Source organism: Pleurodeles waltl, chromosome 6 (assembly GCF_031143425.1).
Source record: "Pleurodeles waltl isolate 20211129_DDA chromosome 6, aPleWal1.hap1.20221129, whole genome shotgun sequence".
Classification (NCBI taxonomy): domain Eukaryota; kingdom Metazoa; phylum Chordata; class Amphibia; order Caudata; family Salamandridae; genus Pleurodeles; species Pleurodeles waltl.
The window spans coordinates 55,253,081-55,271,578 of NC_090445.1; the positions used below are offsets into that span (position 1 = coordinate 55,253,081).

The window sequence follows — 18,498 nt, forward strand, 5'->3', positions numbered from 1 at the left end:
CGCGTTTGTGTACTTTGGGAGGGGGCATCACAGACACACTGGGAGTGGACACAGGGGACGTGTAAATGGTAGTGGGGGTGGTGAGTGCAGGTGAGCGGGGTGTGGTGCTGGGTGTTCTGGTGCGAGTCCCAGTGCCTGTAGATGTAGTGCATGCAGGTGAGAGTGTAGACGACACTGAGAGGGAGGAGGGAGACGAAGAGGAGGGGGACACAGTGGAGGCAGTGGATGTTGGTGTGTCTGTATGTGGGTGATGCTTGTGTGAGTGCCTGTGGGATGTATGGTGCCTATGTTTGCCTGAGCTACTTTTGTGTGTTGAGGTGTGTGCATGCTTGTCTGATGGTGTGATTGGGATAGGCTGGGGTACAGGGGATTGGGTCTGGGTGGAGGAAGTTGGAGGGGGGAGGCTAGACACAGGGACAATGGCTGCCATCAGTGCTGAGGCCAGAGATTGCAGGGTTCGATGATGGGCAGCCTGACCAGAATGAATGCCCTCCAGGAATGCATTAGTGTGTTGTATCTCCCTTTCTACACCCTGGATGGCATTCACAATGGTAGACTGCCCATCAGTGAGTGACCTGAGGAGGTCAATGGCCTCCTCACTGAGGGCAGCATAGGTGACAGGGGCAGGGGCTGAGGTGCCTGGGGAGAAGGTGATGCCCACCCTCCTGGGTGAGCGGGCACGGAGCGAAGGCTGAGGGGCTGCTGGGAGGGCGGTGCTGGTGGGGGGTGGCGGCTGTACCTGTAGAAGTGGGGGGCACAGATGGTGCCACCACCACAAGGGATCTCCCTTCGGCGGACGAGTCCGTGTCGCAGTTTGCTGATCCGGTAACCGACGTGAAGCTTCCCTCGCCCTCCGTCCCACTGGTGTATTCAGAGTCTGTGGTGTGGCCCTCCATGGCCATGTGGGATGAAGCTCCCTCGTGCTCCGGTGCCACTGTACCTCCGCCTGATGATGCTGATGCACAAACGAACAGGGAGAGCACAAAAAGGGGGGGGAGGACAGAAGAAAGACAGGTTGAGTGCATGGCTTACCGCTACCGTTGGCGGACAATACAGACACAGCAGCCCCCTGCACTACGCCGTGCTCTTGGTCTCTACAGATGCAATTCCTGGGATATGGCCTACATGGCTATGAGTGTCATCTGTCCACATAGATGACACAGGGGTATGTATACCTGTACTTGGCACTCTACAGAGGTGGGGTGGAGGGCCACAGGGCCATGCCTTACGAAGGGGCTAGCCTACGTAACTCGCCCTGGCTTAGGGAAACCCACAGCCCTCCTCCTCCACCCAGACCCCTCCACTGCACGCAAAGTCCGCAGAAGGAGAGTGTACTCACCCCCTTGATTCTGCTGTGATGCCCTCAAATGCCCATCCTACTCAGGGTAGGCCACCGCCAGGATCCGGAACATCAGGGGGGTCATGGTGCGACGGGCACCCCTCCCACGTTGGGAGGCCATCCCCAGCTGAGCCTCCGCCATCTTCTTGCTCCAGCAGCGAATGTCCTCCCATCTTTTACGGCAGTGGGTGCCCCGTCTCTGGTGGACCCCCAGGGTCCGTACGTCCTTGGCGATGGCACGCCAAATGTCCTTCTTCTGGTGGGCGCTGACCTACATGACATGTACAGGGGAAGAAGAGAAGTCATTACCAACTGCACCGTTGAAGTGAGTGGCCCCCATCCCTACCCTTGCCATGAGGCACATGCATTCACAGTCCTTCATGGTCGCAGATCTCTGCCCCCTTCCTACTGACATCCAGCCCTCTCCACACAGCATAGCCCACACAACGTGCTCCCTGTGTACTTACCTGTTGGTCTGGAGGAACGTAGAGTAGAGTGTACTGGGGGAGGACCCCGTCCACGAGCTTCTCCAACTCCTGAGCAGTGAAGGCAGGGGCCCTTTCCCCAGACGCAGCAGCCGTTGTCTCTTCCAGACCGAGGTCACCGCAGCACTTGCAGTGTAGGTCCTCTCCTGACGAAGATCAGGTATCAAGTGATTGAACAGATAGAAAATGGCGGTCAGGTCCGCGGCGGTGACGTACGCGGCGGTGGGTATCATCACCGCCGGCGCAGTTCATCATTGGCTCCTGGGATCCATAGGGTCCAATGTTAACCAATGCAGCATTGCGCCGCGGTCTAAGACCGCCTACCGCAACAGTGTACAACGCCAGCACAGATACCTCACATCCCATTGTCCCACTTTAGAGGTCAGGCATCCGCCATTTCAGGGGCCCACATGGCTTCATTTACTACTGCGTCACACATACCTAGGCCTACACTCAACACACATACAGGAAGAGTTTTGTATTTGGTGTTGTGTTCTGTGTAGCTGTGGGTACATACCTGAGAATTTGTTGACTCTGTGGTCGCTGTTGTCCTTCTTAGGCACCGTCAGCTGGGACATTTGAGGAGATGGCAGAATCCTCCGGTGTACCGACCGCTGGTGGACCTGTTAACAATGGAGGAGCGACATTTGCTCATCACCTACAGGTTTGACCGTGCCACAATCCAGGAACTGTGTACCCAGTTGGAGTCAGACCTGATCTCACCAATCCGCCATCCCACAGGAATACCCCCTGAAGTGCAGGTGCTATCAGTACTCCATTTCCTTGCAAGTGGATAATTTCAAACAACAGTGGCCATGGCATCAGGGATGTCCCAGCCTATGTTTTCCTACGTGTTGTCCAGAGTGTTGTCTGCCCTGCTGAAACACGTGAGGAGCTACATCGTTTTCCCTCAGGTGGAGGATTTGGCTACAGTTAAAGGTGACTTCTATGCCCTGGGACATATCCCCAACATCATAGGTGCTATTGATGGCACCCATGTAGCTCTGGTCCCCCCACACAGGAGTGAACAGGTGTACAGGAACCGGAAGAGTTATCATTCCATGAATGTACAGATGGTATGTTTGGCAGACCAGTACATCTCCCAGGTAAATGCTATGTTCCCTGGCTCTGTGCATGACGCCTACATCCTGCGGAATAGCAGCATCCCTTATGTGATGGGTCAACTCCAGAGGCAACGTCTGTGGCAATTAGGGGACTCTGGTTACCCCAACCTGTCATGGCTATCGACCCCAGTGAGGAATCCCAGGACCAGGGCAGAGGAACGCTGCAATGAGGCCCATGGGCAGACTAGGAGGGTGATCGAACGCACCTTCGGCCTCCTGAAGGCCAGGTTCAGGTGCCTCCATATGACAGGTGGTTCACTATTCTACTCACCAAGGAAGGTGTGCCAGATCATCATCGCCTGCTCGATGCTTCACAATCTTGCTTTGCGACGCCAGGTGCCTTTTCTGCCGGAGCCTGTGGACAGTGATGAGGAGGAAGCTGAGGAAGAAGACATAGACAACAGGGAGTCAGTCATACAGCAATATTTCCAGTGACACACAGGTGAGAACAATTATTTTACTATTACATTCACTTTCACACTTCTACCTCTATCCTGTCTGTCAATTAGAAGCAGTATTTGGTAACTGAGTTGTACATTTCCATTATGGTTTCACAGGTGTGGTTACCAATGTGTGTCATCTGCTTGCATCCTTCATGGACTTGTGATGTGTGACATAGGTATGTTGGCATTACATTTGAAAACGCATTTTGTCACTGTCATTGCTAATACACATTTTCAAAATCACAGACTGATCCAGATTGTTTTGTGGCTCAAGGGTGTTTATTGAAGTGATAATTATTGGAGGGGGTGGCAAAATGGTGATGAGTGATGGAGGAGGAATGTCCATGGCAGAGTCCAGTCTATTAGTCTCACAGGTGCACTGCCCATATGGGCATAGGAAGTGGAGCTGGGGCAGTTCCAATCTGGACTGGGTAACAAAGTGAGACAGTGGGATGACAATCAGGGTGGTCTCATTTCCTGGCAGGGGTCTTGCCATCTTGCTCTGTCCTGTTCCTGGATCTCAGGGACCGCTTGCGTGGTGGTTCTCCATCTGCAGGGGGTGGGGTGCTAGTGTGGTGGTCCTGTGGCAGGGCGTCCTGTCCACTAGCGCCGGCAGAGGTGGTGGGCAGTTCATCATCCAGGCTAGTGTCAGGGGCCCCTTGGAGTGACACAGTGTCCCTCATGGTCTTTTGTATGTCCTTCAGCACCCCTACGATGGTGCCCAGGGCGGAGCTGATGGTTCTGAGCTCCTCCCTGAACCCCAAATACTGTTCATCCTGCAGGCGCCTGGTCTCCTGAAACTTGGCTAGGACCGTTGCCATTGTCTCCTAGGAGTGGTGGTATGCTCCCATGATGGAGGAGAGTGGGTTCCCTTGGCCTGTCCGCCCCCAGTCGCACAGCAGCCTTCCCAGTTCCCCTGTTTTCCTGTGCCTCCGTCCCCTGGACCGTGTGCCCACTACCACTGCCCCCAGGTCCCTGTTGTTGTTGGGGTGGTGGGTTCTCCTGGGTTCCCTGTAGTGGTGGACACACAGCTGATTGACGTGTCCTGGGTACGGAGGTATGGGCCCGCTGGGTGGGTGCTGTGCTGGTGTTACCAGAGGGTGGAAGGTCAGTGTTGGGCTGTGCCTGTGCAAGGGGAACCGACTGTCCCGAGGCCCACGATGGTCCGGGCTGGTCACCTGGATCCAGTTGGCCAGAGCTGCTGTCGTCACTCTGGGCCTCTTCTGTGGGTGGAGTGGAGATGTCTGGACCCTCCTGTGTAGTGAGGTTACGTAGTGGTCCTGCAGGGGTATAAGAGCATGATTATTGCATGTGTGTGTGTCATGGTGTGCAATGGGTGGGTGTGCGTGTACCCCAGTGCAAGCATTCCTGTGTGGGGACTTGTGTGATGATGGTTGGGGGTTGTTATGGGTATGTGCAGTGGCCATGCTTTAGTGATGGGTGTCCATGCTTAGTTGTGTCATGCAGGGCTTGGTGTTGGGATGTGTGGTTTGTGTTATTAGTACATTAGTGAGGAGTTGTAGTGATAGGGGAGGGGGTGAGGGTGGGGCTGTGTGATAGCATGCAGGTAGGGTGGGGGATATGATAGTTAAGATTTGACTTACCAGTGTCCATTCCTCCACCGACTCCTCCGAGGCCCTCTGGATGCATGATGGTCAAGACCTGCTCCTCCCATGTTGTTAGTTGTGGGGGAGGAGGTGGGGGTCCGCCGCCAGTCCGCTGAACCGCAATGTTGTGCCTGGAGACCACGGAACGCACCTTCCCCCGTAGGTCGTTCCACCTCTTCCTGATGTCCTCCCAATTTCTTGGATGCTGTCCCACAGCGTTGACCCTGTTGATGATTCTTCGCCATAGCTCCATCTTCCTGGCTATGGAGGTGTGCTGCACCTGTGCTCCAAATACCTGTGGCTCTACCCGTAAGATTTCCTCCACCATGACTCTGAGCTCCTCCTCGGAAAACCTGGGGTGTCTTTGGCATGACACGGGGTGGTGTAGGTGATGTGTGGGGTGATGTATGTGTTGAAGAGTGTGGTGATGAGTGGTGGTGTGGGGTGTTTTGAGCGTGGATGTTGTATGGGTGATGGTGTTGTGTGCCTCTGTGTGGTGGGGCTGTCTATTGCTGTAGTCTCTGTCTGTCGCCTTCGTCTTCAGTTTTTGGTCGTAGGGGTTTGTGGGTGATGTGGGTGTGTGTTTTATATTGCAACGGGTGTGTGGGAGTGTGTGTGTGTATGTATATCAGGTGTGTGTATTTCGAATTGTCCAATGTGGCTGTGTTTTGGAGATGTGTGTGTATTTTGAGCGCGGCGGTGTGTACTGCCAATGGAATACCGCGGTTGAAAGACCGCTGCGTGGATTCGTGGGTCGTGATAGCATGGGCGTGTTTCAGTTGCCGTGACGGTGGAGGATTTGTTTTCACCAGTTTATCACTGACCTTTGGTGTGGCGGACTTGTGTGGGTGTCTGAATTTTGGTGGATTCCGAGCTGTGGGTCATAATAGCTGTGGCAGAATTCCACGGCGGTGTATTGGCGGTCTTCTGCACGGCGGTAAGCGCGTTTTACCGCCAATGTTGTAATGACCCCCTAAATGTTTCCACTGAAAATGTACCCTTTTTTGCAATGTAGCTAGCTATGGATTTTGGGCCCTACCTTAGCCAACACCTAGGGAAACTTAGCAAACTTTCATTGGGGAATCCAGGGTGGGTGGCTTGTTTTCCTACCCAGAAGCCCATGCAAACCTACAATTTTGACTAAAAACACACATCTTCCTCACAGTCTGTGGTAAACCAGAGATTTCCTACCACTTAGCATTTCCTCAAGTCTCCGGATAAAAATGGTATCCCATTTGTGTGGGTAGGGCTTGTGCCCACAACAGGAAAGGGCCCAAAACGCAACATAAACTCATCACTTTGTTCCAATGAAAACAAATCCTGTTTTGCAAGCTAAGCTTGAATTTTAAGCCCTAGCTCAGCCGGTACCTAGGCAAACCTAGCAAACCTGCACATTTTGTTTAACTAGACACTTAGGGGAATTCAGGGTGGGATGACTTATGTGGCTCTCACTAGGTTTTCCTACCCAGAAGCCCTTGTAATCCCTAAAGTTTGACTAAAAACACACATTTTTCTCACATTCCTATGAAGAAAAGTTCTGGAATCTGTGGGTAGCCACAGATTTCCTACCACCTAGCATTCTTCTAAATCTCCCAATAAAAATGGTATCTCACTTGTGTTGGTAGGGCTAGTGCTCACAACAGAAAAGGGCTCAAAATACAACATGGACACAGCACATTTTTTAACTGAAAACTGACCCTTTTTTTGCAGAGTCAAAAGCAAACAAACACAAATGATGGACGGAATGCAGAACCAATCAAACATTCACCCCGAGTCACAGATCTGGGTTTAATCCAACAATTCTTTTGCTCACTATGCCATCCCAGGTTGGACCAAGCCATATGCAAATCAGTTTAAACCCTGTTCCCCATGGCAACAGTCCAGCCCGGACTGCCAGGCCAGGTCCTACCTGGACCGAAACAAGCATCCTGAAACCAGTTTCAGGGTTTCATCCTTCATCAGCCAGGCTAGCTTGAATCCAGTGGCATAGTGAGTCCGGGACCCATGTCTGGGCATACCCAGTGCACTTAGCTCGACAAAAGCAAACAAACACAAATAATAGATGGAATGCAGAACCAATCAAACATTCACCCCCAGTCACAGATCTGGGTTTAATCCATCAATTCTTTTGCTCACCATGCTATCCCAGTTTGTACCCAGCCATATGCAAATCAGTGTAAACCCTGTTCCCCATGTGAACAGTCCAGCCCGAACTGCCAGGTCAGGTCCTCCCTGAACCAGAAACAAGCATCCTGGTACCGGTTTCAGGGTATCACCCTTCATCAGCCAGGCTAGCTTGAATCCAGTCGCATAGTGAACCCGGGTCCCACGTATGGGCATAACCGGCTCACGTTGCGCAACAAAAGCAAACTAATACAAATGATGGACGGAATGCAGAACTAATCAAACATTCACCCCCAGTCACAGATCTGGGCTTAATCCATCAATTATTTTGCTCACCATGCCACCCAGTTTGGACCCAGCCATATGTAAGTCAGCCTTGACCCTGTTCCCATGGGAACAGTCCAGCCCAAACTGCAGGGCCAGGTCCTCCCTAGACTGGAACCAAGCATCCTGGGACCGGTTTCAAGGTATCACCCTTCATCAGCCAGGCTAGCTTGAATCCAGTGGCACAGTGATCCCGGGATCCCACGTCTGGGCATACCAGGCGCAATTAGCACAACAAAAGCAAACAAACACAAACTGCCATCATTTGTGTATAAATGCATGCTGTGTTCATTGCAGGGGTCCAGATAACAATAAAAAATACCTAGTGGTAAACCCAATGATTTTCCTGTTTTTTTGGGTACGTCTAATATAGTTGAAAAAATATGTTGGGCATACAATGAGATTCAATGACTCATCTAGCTACACATCTTTGCCAATATGTTTTGGCCATCTAAAACAGCCTGTGTGGGTCTATGGCCTCCTGCCGGGTTTCTATGCTCCCTGCCTATCTATATTCATTCCATGCAGAGATCATGAGCCCTATAGCTTTTATACCTTTCATTAACTAATGATGTTTGATCAACACCCTTACTTATGGGTGGGCTCAGGATATTCCTAGGCAGATCAGGGGAACATTCCTAGGCAGATCAGGGAGATATTCCTCTGAATTCACACATTTGTCAAGAGAAATTACCTTCAGATACACTTAATACACTCACAAAGCTACCCTCAAAATCCACACCCACACGGACGACACCCTCAAGACAGCCGAACACCTCCACTTCCAGATCCACACGGACCCCAACACGACCCTCAGAGGAACCCTCATATACCGCCCTCCAGGACCAAGAGCCCCCTTCAGCGACACCGTCGCCGACCTCGCAAGCACCCACGCCCTCGCTTCCCTAGACTACATCCTCCTGGGAGATCTAAACTACCATCTGGAAAATAACAACGACGTCAACACCGCATCACTGACCTCCAACCTCCTCAACCTCGGACTCCGCCAGCTAGTCAACACTCCCACCCACATCGCCGGACACACTCTTGACCCCCTCTTCACCTCAAGCAACCACATCTCTTTCAGCCACACCTCCGAACTCCACTGGACCGACCATCACTGCGTCCATTTTTCCTACAAGAAAATCACCGAACATCACCGCATCCCTCTACCTCCTCACCGCCGCTGGGGAAAAGTCACCCAAGACCAACTAACCAGCACCCTCGTCAAAAACCCACCACCCGTCGCAACCGACCCGAGCGCTGCCGCCATCAACCTCCACCAATGGATCCTCGACTGCACCAACACCTTAGCCCCACTCAAGAAACCCACCGCCAACCAAGGAAAGAAAAAACCAGCCTGGTTCACAGACGAACTGACCGCCTCCAAAAGCCTCTGCCAGAAGCTCAAGAAGAAATGGATCTTAGAGCGCACACCCGACAATCTCGCCTCCCTCAAAGACGCCAACCGTGAACACCACCAACGGATCCGCGTCGCCAAGCGCGCCCACTTCACCGAACGCATCAACAACAACGCCCACGACTGCAAAGAACTCTTCGGCATCGTGAAGGAACTCTCAAATCCCAACGCCAACTCCAACGACATCCTGCCCTCCCAGAAACTCTGCGACGACCTCTCCACCTTCTTCCACCAGAAAATCACAACCATCCACGACAGTTTCAACACCGCTCCGCCGCCAGGCCCCACCCCTGACATCTCCGCCCACGCCTGCCGCCTCACCGCCAGGCCCACGTGGACGACGCCGAAACCATAACAACCATGAACACCATCCACTCAGGCTCCCCCACGGACCCATGCCCACATCATGTGTTCAACAAAGCCAACACCACCATCGCCCCCAAACTCCGCGAGATCATCAACCTCTCCTTCAACACCGCCACCTTCCCGGACAGCTGGAAACACGCAGAAATCCAACCCCTCCTCAAAAAACCCAAGGCTGACCCCAACGATCTCAAAAACTTCCGACCGATCTCTCTCCTCCCTTTTCCAGCAAAAGTCATCGAAAAGATCGTCAACACACAGCTCGCCCACTTCCTCGAAGACAACTCCATCCTAGACCCCTCGCAATCCGGATTCAGACGAAACCACAGCACCAAGACTGCACTCCTCACCGCCACAGATGACATCAGACATCAAATGGACAACGGCGAAACCTCGGCCCTCATCCTCCTCGACCTATCAGCCGCTTTTGACACAGTCTGCCACCGCACCCTACTGACCCGCCTCCATGAAGCCGGCATCCAAGATAAAGCCCTCAACTGGATCTCATCCTTCCTCTCCGACAGAACTCAGAGAGTCCGTCTCTCCCCTTTCCGCTCCAAAGCCACCGACCTCATCTGCGGCGTCCCCCAAGGCTCCTCCCTCAGCCCTACGTTGTTCAACGTCTACATGGCCCCCCTCGCTAAACTGGCCCGCCAACACCACCTCAGCATCATCTCCTACGCCGACGACACCCAGCTCGTCCTCTCCCTGACCAAAGACCCTCTCACCGCTAAAACCAACCTCCACGAGGGACTAAAATCCATCGCCGAGTGGATGAACAACAGTCGCCTGAAACTCAACTCCGACAAGACGGAAGTCCTCATCCTCGGGCGCACCCCCTCGGCCTGGAACGACTCCTGGTGGCCCACTGACCTCGGACCCCCACCCACCCCAGCCAGCCATGCAAGAAACCTCGGCTTCATCCTGGACTCCGCCCTCACCATGTCCAAACAGGTCAGCGCCGTCTCCTCTTCCTGCTTCAACACCCTTCGGATGCTCCGCAGAATTTTCAAGTGGATCCCAACAGGAACCAGAAAGACGGTGACCCAAGCCCTCGTCAGCAGCAGACTTGACTACGGCAACGCACTCTACACAGGCATCCCAACTAAAGACATCAAACGACTCCAGCGCATCCAAAATGCATCCGCCCGCCTGATCCTCGACATACCCCGCCGATGTCACATCTCCCCTCACCTGAAGGACCTCCACTGGCTCCCTGTGGACAAGAGGATCACCTTTAAACTCCTCACCCACGCTCACAAGGCTCTTCACAACAACGGACCTACCTACCTCAACTCCAGACTCAACTTTTACACTCCCACACGTCAACTCCACTCCGCCAATCTCGCCCTCGCCATCGTCCCCAGAATCCAGCGCAAGACCTCCGGCGGCAGATCCTTCTCCTTCCTCGCCGCCAAGACCTGGAACTCCCTCCCCACATCACTACGCCAGACCCAGGACCTCCTCGCCTTCAGGAGACTCCTCAAGACCTGGCTTTTCGACCGCTAACAGCTCACCCTCCCCCCCCCCCCAGCGCCTCGAAACCCTGACGGGTACATAGCGCGCTTTATAAATAAAATGATTGATTGATTGATTGATTAATAGTCGGCCCGAAGTTTTAAGAAATGCCCACCCACACAGGTGAGGTAACATTTTTATCGGGAGACATGTGAGAGCTCTGGGTGGCAGGAAATTTGCAGCTCCCCTTCCCTTCCAGTACTTTGAGTCAGAGAAATATTAACAAAATATGAGGCACACTGCCCTGGAGTCCTCCTGGTGTTAAGTTTACAAAAATATCTGGGGTTGGTAGATTTTCCCTGGAGATAGAGCATACCCTGACAGAAAAAGTCAGAAAAGTCAAATATTACTGCACAACCATTTACTAGGCACGTACACACATATACTGGTTGGATTTAGCACAAGGGTGAGTGAAAAGTTCAAAATGTAAATTTTATTAACAAAAGATTTCATGAAAATGAAAATGTAGAAATCACTATTAATAAGATAATTATAATTTTCAAAAACTGAACTAGTAACTTGCAGCTCGGAAGCTGTAAAGTCACAACAAGGCACCAACCGCTTTTCAGGCCACTCACACACCTTTTGTGTATCTCACACACATAAACCCATTCACAGTGCAAGACATGGGCCCAGCAGTTGACAACACTCACATCAACAAACAGCAACATTCAAGGAACAAATCACTTTCATATGCACACAGGACTGACAGAGCAATGACACTTTCTGGCAGCTGACTGTATGGACTGGGGTTTGGCTGCGGAGTGTGTGTGGTGCAAGTTACTTCATACACACAGTGTCAGCCAAATGCTACTTCACATACACCCTAAAATTACAACATATCCAGTGCCACTTTCACAGAGCGTATACATCTTACTACTGTAATGTGCTCTCTTGCTGGGAATGTATTGTCTGAAAACGAAACAGCTTTTGAAGGGAACCAGAGACTTATCCACAGATATATCTTTCCCTGGACCATAGATCTTGGAGAAACGATCTACTAAATGGTGATGAACATGCTGAATCTTGCAGAGACAGTCACAATCAGGATGATCCTTTGGCAATGCTGTAACTTTATTCAAAAAATGAAACATCCGCTGCAGAAGCAAATATCGGTTTCAACTCATGGGTGCTGTAGCAGTTGCCATTAAGGAACAAGTAGACCAATATAAGAACAGTGATGGCTTTCTTAGCAATTCCATCTACAAAATTGACCCCCAGAACTGCTTACTCCATGGAGATTTTTGGGAGTCCTCTGGGTAGCTCTAGAGTGGGTCTTAAGAGTGGCACTGTTCTCCGACACAAAACTGTTCTGCATATAAATTAGTCTGCTCAACACTATCATCCCAAACCACAATAAATAAACAGTTGGAACAAATTGAGAGGCAAAAAGTTATCTGGTGTGACTCTACACCCTGCAGCACCACTAAAGGTAGACAAAACAGGCTGCATCATATTAGGGGCAACCCAGGGTTCAGCACTTCTAGTGGGAAGCCTTACAGCTCCTGCCTCCAATCCAGCTTGATCTTGCTGGACTATTGGCATATCAGTGTCCTCTTCTAAAAGTGGCACTTCATTAGCACTAATAGTGGATTCATCATCAGATGATTCCTCTGGAACAGAAAATTCACTGTTGGAATCTTCAACTTGATGCCCTGCCTCAGATGCAGAGTCCATTTCAGAGCAATGTTCAAAGGCAGGTTCAAAAAGCAAACCAAAACATGGTGGGCAGTCAGCCTATGGGCAGCCATAATGCTTGCTAATGAAACACACCAAAAAAACAAAAATAAACAGCACTGTGTCAAATTTCAACTCAACAAACTATGGCTGTATCAAACAGTAAATATAACTTTTGACATATAATGAGCTACACAAAACTATCAATACAAACCACAAGAAGTCGGCTGGTCATTTGTTTCATTTGGCATCCTTCAATACTAATGTTGTTTTCAAAGACTGTTCTCCAGATTCTAAGATGAGTTTTGTACAGTTTCACTCAGCAGTCTGTAATAGGTAGCCTCGTTGCAGTTGAGCAGGCAAGTGTTCCTGGAATCGGAGTGGGGGAGGATGTGGCTAGATTGAAGGATTGCTACTTTTCTGAATACATTCTTCCAACAAACTTTATACTCCAAAAATGCTTCTCACTTGCCACAGACAGCTAGATTGAGAATCAACTGCACATACTCTGCACAGGCACAGCAAGAACTGATATACCACTAGAAAGGAAAAACAAAGGAAAATGACGCACAAGACAGCACAAGGCACGTCTTACACAAATCCAAAGTGAATTTGGCACTATATAAAACAGAAGCTAAATGTTTTGCAAATATTACAATAGTTATGATCACACATTCATGCAGGGCAATGATGCTCATTTGAACTAAACAGTACAAAAATGTGTTTTTTAACCAAACACATGCAACTACACAAACTGCAGATCTATCAATGCTGAAACTGCAAGTAGGAGTCACCACTAAGGAAATGAAAAGCTTTGAACTACAATAGAAAGAAGAAATAAAACATTAAGATGACAAATGCAAATGATGACACAATATAAACTGTTAACATTATAAAACACTATGAAATCTGCATCTGGAGACAGATCAGCTTCACAACAGTCTGATTTGCTCCCAAGGGGATGGCACAAAACAAAGGCTAAAACATGGTACTCCAGAGAGGAGTGACACTAAGTATAGCTGCCAACCAAAAGCAAGCCAAACACACCAGTAAACACACACACCACCAGTCAAATGCTAGTCAAACAGGCAGACGCACACCATTTCACACAAACAGCAGTTCACAACACAAAAATGTGTTATCTGAGGTACTCATAATTTTACTAAAGTTGGGACCATTTTGAGTAAGATAAAGAAAATCCTAAAACAGGTTTTGCAGTCCTAACTCCAGTACGTTTTTAAACACTGTTAAGCTACAGCGACCTAACCAGGGCGCTAACAGTTGCTTTCAGGAACTTAGAAAAACGCCCAATTCAAAATTCACTAAAGGTCATTTTGGGATTTATTCATGCATTCACTTATTGTCTAAACAAATGCAGTCGCAGTTCCCACCCTTGCCACCAATGCTGGAAGGTAGCTCTCTATATGGTGCACTGAAAAAAGGAGTACAATGGGCAGAGAGTCCAGTGGATCCCCAAAGGTTTGCAGAGGCAGAATTAGATAGGTCTAATGGTGTATTTGTGGTAGTGCGGGCAAGCATTCAGGCTTACCAAGGAGCTGTGTTAAATATTTGTTATACTCACAGAGGCAATAAATGAAACACACACCCAGAGAATAAATCCGAGACCAAATTAGAAAAATAACATTTGCTTTTATATATGCTTTGAACCAAATAACTTCATTATAAGTTGAGCAGTTTTGAAATAAAAAATACTTTTCAGTTGCAAAAATCGACAGTGCAGTTTTCAATGTTAACCTATGGGAAACAAGAATGCAGTTTTGCAGGTAAGTACTCGACTTAAAAATCCAGTCTTCAGGGTTTTAGGTTAACACCAGGCAAGGTTCAAAGGTTCAAATCAGCACCAAGAGTGGCCCCCTAGCGGCACAGTAGTGGCCGGGTGCAGAGGTCAAATTAGGAATCGGGTGCCAGATGTTAACCAATGGAGACTGAGGATGAAAGAAGATGCACTGCTCACATGTGAGTAAAGAAGTGTTAGGGGTCGATCTCTTATGGTTAAGGGAAGCACAAGGGGGGCCACACGTTGGCACCAAACTTACACCGGGGGGCAGCCAGGTGCAGAGTGCCAACACAGCATTGGGCTCCCAATGTTAAACAATGGGGGAAATCAGTTTTGTAAAAAGGCTGCAGCCTCGGGTCAGAAGTTGGACGAAGAAAACCCACAGCTGCCCAGGTAAGTTCTTATGTTGAAAGCCTCAGGGAGACAGTCGGTCCAGTTCCCCAAGGTCCAGGTGCTCCAGATGCAGAGGTGTCCTTTGACGTTGGAAAATAGCTTACCGTGCAGTTGTGGTCACTGAGAGTCTTCGGATGGAGCCTGCAGGCTTGTAGGCAGAGTCTGGCAGGGGCGAACCCACAGTGGACTTGGCTCAGAATCGCTGGGGTGCCCTCACAGGACCAGCGGACCACCCAGACTCAAGCCATGGGTGTCAGGGGCAGCCGTGGGCATGGATGTGGTTTCACAGTTCCTCAGGGCAGAGTTATTTTTCTTCAAAGATGGTTTCTTCTTTAACAGATCCGCTGCTCTCAGAAGATCTTGATCTTTATTGAAGGCAGGCAGTCCTCCCAAGGCTTTGGAGGTCACTGAGCTGCAGGGCAGCTCATCTTTTGACACAGGATTGTTGAGGGCTGCAGACAGGCCAGTAGGGCTGGGGCCAAGTCAGTTGGCATCTGCAGTCTTCTCTGCTGGTGCAACAATGTAGTGTCTGGCTCTTCTTAGGTCATCAGGAATCTGAGTTCTAGGGCTCAGAGGTGCCACCCAGATACTGAATTTAGGAGTGTTACAGGGGTGCCAGGTGGGTGCCAATGACTATTCACATTTAGGGTAACTACATCCTTCTTATCACCACTTCCTTTGTGGAGCCTGGCTTAATTCCTTTCACACAAGATGGAGGAATATAAGAGGTAGTGCCCACTTCAGCTGGTACACTTTAGGGCTGGGACTGGCATGAAGAGAGCACACCTCCTAATCTACCTAATTTTCCCACCAGTCCTCTGCCAAAAGTGTGGTCAAATAGAGGGGGTCAGCCTTCTCTACTATTTGGGGAGGCCTGCGTTGCATTACAAAGGTGACAAGGCCTTTGAAGCTTCCCGTCCTGGAATGTCCATCCTGCCTGGATGGGGTGTTAATACCTCTGCCCAGAGCAGGTAGTTGTTCTGAGCCCTCAAGATCGTTGGCTCTCACCTCAGGGGGATAGAACTCTGTGTAAGGTGGCTGCACTGTTTTGACCAGTCAGTGTCCACACTAGGTGTTGGTAGGTTTTCAGGGGGCACCTCTAAGGCGCCCTCTGTGTGCAGCTTTTAATAAATCCATCACTGGGGTCAGTTTATAATTCTGAGATGTTTGATACCAAACATCCCAGGATTCACAGAAGCCATCATGTAGCTGGGTAACCCGTAATGACCAGTGTCCAGCACATGCATTCAAAATGGCTTCTCTGGACCCTTACTATGTCTGAGAATCAACAAAGACATAGCAGGGGCATATCTGCTCATGCTGATACGCCCTCACATGTAATATAATACAGCCTGCCTAAGGGCTACAAGACCTGCTAGAGGGGTGACTTACATATATTGCATGCAGTGTTTAGAGGACATGGCAGACAGGCTGTGTGACATGTTGTGTTTTCACTTTAGTTCTGCACCAAGACACGCAGCCTGTGAAAGCAGCACAGTGTGCACTTAGTAAGAGGGTCCCTGCGGTTGGCACAATTCATGCTGTAATCATCAGGGGCCTTCCTTTAGTTCCCCGTGGTCAGGGTTACCATTTACTAAGGACTTAAAGTGGCATACAAAGGTTTTGTCAATTGTGCAAAACAACTGTGCAGTTTTGGGGGAAAAGATCTGGCACTGAGGATCCGGTTAGCAAAGAGTAAGGGGTGACCATGTAAAAAAGGCACTTTCCTACATCTATAAATACAAATTCCATGTTGTCTAGTGGTTTTCCAGCTCCCCTTGGGGACAGATTGACTGAAAATGGGCCATATGTCATGGGGGAGGCGGGGCACACACAGCCAAAAGATTTCCCAATATTTTTAGAAAGCGACCATTGCCAAAGGGCTGCTCCCCAGCATGCATAAATACAAAATCCCTGGTGTCTAGTAGTTTTCTGCCCCCCCTTAGGAGTAGATCAGTCTAACGAATGGTCATCCAGCCCCTCCCCACAAACTGGCCAACCTGAGAGCGACCCTTGCCCAAGGGGTCACTCCAATTATTAATTTCCCTGGTGTCTAGTTGGTTTCCCCTGCCCCACCCCCAAGAGGCAGATCAGACTAAAAAATTGCCGCTCAGCCCCCAGGGAGCAGAAACACAGAAACAAAGGAGAATTGTGCCCTCCAAGGGAAGTGACCTTTGCCCATACACATATATAAACAAATCCCTGGTGTCTAGTGGCTTTCTACCCTCTGGGGGGCATATAAGCCTAAAAGATGGCTTTTTCAAATAAGGAGTGACCCTTGCACGAGGGATCATACCCCCACCAAACAAAGGACTTCCTGGTGTCTAGTGGTGCATTCCTACTGCGTGATCGCAGTCTCACCAGTGATCCTGCAGCAGGGATGCACTTTAGAGAGACACATGGGGGAAGGAAAAACTCTTTCCTTTCCCTTTGTGCTTCTCCTGCTGCCCGATCCCCTCCAGGTGAGAGGACTTAACAGAACATCCTCTTCACCCATCACACTGGAAGCAAATGTCTTCCAACGCATCCCTGGTGCATGTTGATGACGGTGGTGCACTGTGCGTGCGCTGACGTCATCAGATCACCGGGGGCATGGGTTTGGGGTGGCAGCCGGAGCACTCCGGCTGCCATCCCTAGAAGGGGCGAGCGGTCCCCCATGGGTGGATGCTAGAACGCACTGCACGCGTGCCCAGCACCAGAGCACAGGCACTGAAGACTTGCCCAGCATGTCCATAGCATACAAGGGGTTAAGCAACTTCTTAGGGTCACTAATGCACAATTCTTCCTTATTAAAACCAGAAGCAGGAGTAGGCATCCTTCTGAGACCCATGGAAACTGGCCAGAATCTCAGAAAACAAGAGGTTGCTAGCAAGAGCGAGATACTGTGCGGAGAACTTGAGTAACTGCTAGACACAGTTCTGTATTAGAGGAGGTCGAGCCAACAAATTAACAGGCAAAGACGAGTTAAGTGTCTGTTGTGGCTCTAAGAGCCCAGGCACAAGCTGAGCCATGGGAACATTTGACATTGAAATTGTGTAGCAAATATTATGTAAAAATGTGATAAAGAGTCTTCAAAATTAAAAAAAATATACAACCATTTCACCTTAGTACATCAGATTATCTCACTGTTTTGAGAGACATTTATTCGTTTTTAAACATGAACTTCGTAACATTCGTGCCCTCCTTCCCCACTCCAATAACAATACCAGGAGTGAACTAAGAGGCAAGTCAGTTGTCATGTGTACCCTATATGTGAGCTTTATTCTTATTTTACACGCAGGAACATCTGAGTCCCTTAAGTCAAACACCAGAAAGATTGTTGTACAACACCCATCCTCACATATTTCATAGTTTTCTCATATACAATAATAAAAAATTAGAAGGCACAATAAAATAATTGCACAGGATCACACAATTTGGTCAATTGGCCAAACCACAATTCATATCAGGTTTTCTGGTATGACATTGTGTAATTCAGCCACTATACTGGTATGCATTCCTTTCTCGCTTCTGTTTGAGATCAAAGTTTAAGGCTTTGTCTTTCACTTTTGGTGCACGAGGTTAGAGCATGGATAGCAGCCAGAACCCGCAAGAAAGTTCAGATCATTTTGTTCTCAAAAGATGAGGAGGACCTCAAGCTGAATCAGAGCATAGCATCTGGCTTGAACCTGGCTTGAACTTTCAGTGGCTCACCCACATCTATAATTTGCTGGAGGTATTGTGTGCCTGAAATAAACTTTTATACTGTTGCCAGTGTGATACATGGTTTGTACGTGAGGATATCTTAGCATACACTGCTGATGACCATCTTGTACCTATGCTGCATTTGAGGGGAACTTACACTGCTGCCAAATGCTGCACATTGGATGTGTGTGTTTAGACA

The 18,498-nt window shown here is 49.6% G+C and overlaps 1 pseudogene; it reads left to right on the forward strand.

Annotated features, from left to right (window-relative positions):
• The window catches only part of LOC138301477 (uncharacterized), a 102,085-nt pseudogene that overhangs the window by 26,326 nt on the left and 57,261 nt on the right, over nt 1-18,498 (forward strand).